Consider the following 6,004-nt stretch of genomic DNA (forward strand, 5'->3'; position numbering starts at 1 on the left):
TCTCTGCGGCAAAGAGTGTAATCTTTTTTTATTCTTTTGTAGCATCTTGCATAATGCGGCCCTGATCCTTGATTAGGGTTCATAGGAACTACCATAATACAAATAAATAACAGTACTTACGAAAATAGTACTTGACACTAGTGTTGGTAGGAGTTTAGCCTAAGGACTTCAGAATGTGGACCTTCAGGTACACTAAATGCTTCTATGCAATTGCTGAGTCTGTTTAAATAAAAATAATTGGGCTACAATGAGCAGGTAATACATGGATATTTCATACTTACAATATAGATCGAGTATGGTCAATTCTGTGTTCTGACGCTGTTACATAGGAATCTAGCCCAGTGGCTCTCAACCTGTTTTGATTTGTGAACCCCTAAAAAGTTTTGAATGGAGGTGTTCTCCCCTTTCAAAATCTATTGTCTGTATACATAGCTGAATTCTGTTAAGTCAGTTCTCAGTCTGTCTTTCACAGACTCCTAGACATAATTCACAGACTCCTCAGGGGTCCCCAAGATGAGAACCACTGATGAAGACTATGGGTAAAGGCAACAAATAGCATTCTTTGGAGATATTCTCCAAAAAACTGGAAATATACATCAATGAATGTATAGCAATGACTTTAACAATAACATTAATGAACAGTTTAAAGGTTCATTACATATTATAACACTATTTTCAATTAAAAACTAGAGTTCATCCGAAACCTATCTTTGCTTCAGGCTGCTGTTTCTAGATGAAGGTCCAATGGAACCATTAAAACCTGTTTTAGTATTTGCCACTGGAATTCAACTTTTCCAGTAACTAAGGGCCTGATCCTTTTAAGCCAATATAGACCTGCCCTTTACGTGCTGCGATTTTGTTTTCCACATTGACTTCAATAGAGTTAGGTCAGACTCTGAAAAAATTTAAGCATGAATTCAATGAATATGTTCTACATAATATTGAAAAGTTAGGAATGCAAAGTTTATAAAGTATTTTTAGAGGTTATATCTGGCCCTGTGCCTTTAGATTAACACAGGCAATAAAGTTAATGGATTGTTGTAGAATCCTTTTTGTAGAATGACGTACTTTACTAGGGGAAATAATGTACCGCCTGAAACAGCCACTTATGCTTCAAAATTAATTACCTAAATCTTTTCTGCACCCTAATACCCTTAGGTTTCTTTCTTCGGTTAACTTTGTCAGTGCAGTCTAATAAAATATGTGGAAAACAAAATCACAACAGGTAAAGGGACAGTTCTATATTGGCTTCAAAGGTCACTGTACAAACCTACTGTTGTTAAATCTGCTTTGCAGTTGTAAAGTGTGAATCAAGCTGAATAACAAGAAGTAAACTGGAACAAATTTCTCATATAGGCATTACTGCACTGGCTGACCTATCATGTACACATCTTGGGCAATTGGATACTCTATTACCATGCTGACTGGTGTGAGTTCACAACTGAGAAAATTATAGTTCTTTAAATTGACCTAAAGTTAAGGAATGCTCCCATTCTGAGACATTGGGGTAGATAAAGCATGATATCTGTGGAAAAAGTGTGTTTCTGTTTCTAGAGATCAGATTTCAATTACATAGCTACATAAACCACTGGTATGTGTTGTAGGCATCAGATTCAGTAATGAGAACTGACTACAGCTTTTTGCATTCTGCTTGACAGAGGAACTGATCACAGAACTAAAAATTAATGGTAGTTTAGGTAAGTGATTAGGACTGTGATCATATATGATCAAACACAGACCAAACTCCAGACCAGTCAGTGTCTGTCTGTCTGTCTGTCTCTCTCTCTCTCTCTCTCTCTCTCACACACTCACACACACACACACACACTCACACACACACACACACACACACTTGGCACTTCAAAAGGGCCAGTTTCACACAACTGAAAACCGTTTTGAGTCAAGTCAGCTGAGAGGAAGAATTTAATCAGAATGTGAATGATAATTCGTAATTTTTAAAGAATGCTTTACTAGATGCCCCAAAATACACAATCCCATAATTGAGGAAGATCATATTTGTAAAATAAACAACCTGGTTTAGAGGGGAAGTGAAGGCTGTTTTAAAAATATATTACAAATAAGAATGATAGAACACTGATAAGGGATGTGAGGAGAAATCTATGGGCAGCATAGTTAAGGACAATAAGGAGGAGTTTTTATTGTATATTAGGAATAAAAAGAATCCTAACAATTGCATTGGTCCATTAGTAGATGAAAATGGTAGAATTATCAAAATTGAAGCAGAAAAGGCAGAAGCATTTATTAAATATTTTTGTTTTTGGGGAAAAAACAGACAATGAAGTCATATTATCATGGTGATAATACTCTTCTATTCCAGTAATAGCTCAGGAGAATGTTGAACTGCAGCTACTAAAGTTAGTCATTTTTAAATCTGCTGTCCCAGATAACCTACATCCAAGAATTTTGAAGAGCTGGCTGAGGAGCTTGCTTGACTGGTAATGTTGATTTCCAATAAGACTTTGAACACTGGGAAAGTTCCAGAAAACTGCTAAAGTTGTGTCCGTATTTTAAAAGGGTGAATAGGATGGCTTAGTCAGTGTGGCTGTGGTCCCAAGCTAGAGAATGAAGCTGCTGATATAGGACTTGATTGATAAAGAATTAAAGGAGGGTACTTAAGGCCAATCAGCATGGGTTTATGAAAAAGAGACCCTGTCAAACTAACAATGTATTTTTGAGATTACAAGTTTGGTCAATAAAGGTAACTGTTTATGTAGGATTCTTAGACTTGTACAAGGCATTTGATTTGGTACCACACAACATTTTGGTTTTTAAAAAACTAGTAAGATATAAAATTAAGGTGGCACACATTAAATGGATTTAAAATTAGCTGATAGGTCTCAATTTAATTGTAAATGGAGTATCATCATCCAGCAGCTGTCTTTCTAGTGGGGTCCTGCAGGAATTGATTCTTAGCCCTATACTCTTTAATATTTTATTGAATGACATGGAAAAGAAAATAGAATCCCTACTGAAAGTTTGCTGATGACAAATTGGGGGAGTGGTAAATAATGAAGAGGACAGGTCACTGACACAGCAATCTGGATTACTTGATAAAATGGATGCAAGTAAACTGTGTATTGTAATATGGGTAAATGTAAGGAACAAAAAATGTGGCCATACTTATGAGATGGGAGTCTATATTGAGAAGCAGTGACTCTGAAAAAGATTTGGAGTTGTGGTGGATAATGAGCTGTTCATGATCTTTCAGTGTGACCCTACGGTCAAAAATGCTAATGCAATCCTTGGATGCATAAATGGTGAAATTTTGTAATGCTAGACAGGTTATTTTATCTCTCTAATAGGCACTGGTGTAACAGCTACTGGAATACTATATTTAGTTCCGGCACCAACAATTCAAGAAGGATGTTGATAAATTGGAGAGGTTCCATAGAGTCACAAAGAGAAGGCTGAGGTGACTTGATTAGTCTAGAACAAGGGTCAGCAACCTTTCAGAAGTGGTGTGCCGAGTCTTCATTTATTCACTCTAATTTAAGGTTTTGCATGCCAGTAATACATTTTAACGTTTTAAGAAGGTCTCTTTCTATAAGTCTATAATATATAATTAAACTATTGCTGTATGTAAAGTAAATAAGGTTTTCAAAATGTTTAAGATGCTTCATTTAAAATTAAATTAAAATGCAGAGCCCCCCGGACCGGTGGCCAAAACCCAGGCAGTGTGAGTGCCACTGAAAATCAGCTCATGTGCCGCCTTTGGCACACAAGCCATAGGTTGCCTACCCCTGCTCTATAAGGATCTACAGAGGAAACAAATATTAAATAATGGGCTCTTCAGTCTAGCGGAAGATGGCATAACACAATCCCATGCCTGGAAATTGAATCTAAACAAATTCAGACTAGAAATAAGGTGTACATTTTTAATAGTGAAGGTACTTAACCTTTGGAACAATTTATCAAGGGTCATGGTGGATTCTCAGTTACTGGCAATTTTTAAAATCAAGATTGGATGTGTGGTTTTTTGTTTTGCTTTTGCTTTTTTTTAAAGATATGCTTGAGGGATTATTTTGGAGAAGTTCTGTGGCCTGTGTAACAGAAGAGAGCACATTAGATGATCACAGTGGTCCCTTCTGGCCTTGGAATCTAAGACTCTATTGCATCTTTGAGAACTGTAGAAAGACCTCTAAATTTTGTGCAGATTATAAGAGTGGATTAGCATGGTTCCACTGCCTGTATTTCCAGTCCTAACCCAACTCTGTAGCTGGTGCAGAAGTTGTCAGTTCATTTGTTAGAGTACATCATTCCTAAAACATGACATTAATGTACAGCTGGATAGAGAAATGTAATTCTGTTTCATGGAGGATTTTGACATTTTGAAATTTAGTTTTTGTTCAGAACAAAACTCAGTTTTTGAAATTATCTGTGAAGGGGTATAGAGCCCTGATAGTGGGTCAGTCTGCATGGTGGGCCGCTCTGGAGTGAAGGACCCTGTGAGCCTAGGTACATAAGGAACCTGGGAGCCATGGCTTCCAGGATTGCAATGCCCTGTCGATAAGCATATATCCTGGGAGCTCCATCTCTCCCCAGCTAATGAGTTAGGTGGACTGGAAAAAGTTTGAAAACCTGCCAGAAGGTTTCTGTCAGAGCCCTGCATGGGTCCTGTTGGAATTTCATTGAAACTGATCTGCCTTTTGTTGACTGTTTCTGATTTTGATGAATCAACAAATTCCAAGGGGAAAAATGGCTTGTTTTGGAATTTTTCTGATAAGCTCTACAACAGTGCTTTTTGGTTCTGGTTTGATATCAAGTACCAGGTAGGATTTAAGGTGTTGGATTTGCACTATAAAGCCCAAAATGGTCTTGGAACTCCTTCCATGAGTGTCTCTCTATTCCCTTACCCTACTGCCACAGTTGAGACCAGAAAGCTCATCTGAGTTGGAGCCCCACTTGTTGGAGAAGAGGATATTCCTGTGGGGGCCCCTTGACTTTTGAATTCATCCCCCCCTTTCTCCCCCCCCCCCCCCCCAGCAAAATCCAAAATAATTCTGCTTTATCAATCTTCATGGTGTGCTGAAAGGCCCATTTGTTTTTCCTGAGTCAGGAAAGGGAGGACCATGGTGCAAGGTTTGTAAATGCTTAAATATGTTCCTGTGTTGGCATTTCTCATCTTTACCATGATTCTGTCTTAAAGTCACAGCTCCTAGAGTTCTGTAAATGTGTGAGAATCTTACATTTCATTTATAAAACGAAGTAAGTTTCTAGTCCTCATTGTTACAGGGAAAAAATGAACCTTGACAGCTAAGAAACCATCAGGTATGTAAAAAGGACGCCCCTTAAATATTTTAAACTAATCTCATGACTCTTGAATTGGGTTGATAATGCTGATGTCTTCAGCGGCTGTGCTGAAGATGCTATAATTTATGCAAACTGTTAGTTGAAGGGTGGTTATAGTTATACAAAGATAACTCCTGTATTTGTAATGTTTGTCCATTGAGCATACACTGCAAAATACAAGAGCTCCTTCTGATGGAAGTAGGATATATTAGCTCTTTGGTGTTAAAGAGGGAAGTCATCAGGGCCATACTACCCTATTACAACTGCCTTTCAGCAAATGCAGACTTAAGAAGCAAAGGAAACAACGAGTAAGAAAAAGAGGAACGGATCCAGAATTGTACTCTGAAGAGAATTCAGGCTACTAACTTTATTTAAAGCCCATAAAGAGAGCTCTGGAAATTCTGGGAAAAGGAATTCTGGGAAAAGGGTAGTGTCAGGATGGCTGGGATTTGTATGCTTCCCACAGGGCCATGCTGGGAATGAGGGCCGCCTTAGAGGAGATTGTGCATGGAGTGACATCTGCTGACAGTCTCTCTGAGACAGGGAAACTCAATTTGCTCATTTGAACTTTAACATTTAGCTCTCAGGAAAGAGTCTGGATGTCCTGCAAGGGCCAGGTAAGGAGAAAACTCTGGAGAGTAGCTGTTTTCTTGATTTGAACTTCAATATAAAGACTTTTTCCCCACCCTCCATT

The sequence above is a fragment of the Chelonia mydas genome, chromosome 7 (genome assembly GCF_015237465.2).
Source record: "Chelonia mydas isolate rCheMyd1 chromosome 7, rCheMyd1.pri.v2, whole genome shotgun sequence".
Lineage (NCBI taxonomy): Eukaryota > Metazoa > Chordata > Testudines > Cheloniidae > Chelonia > Chelonia mydas.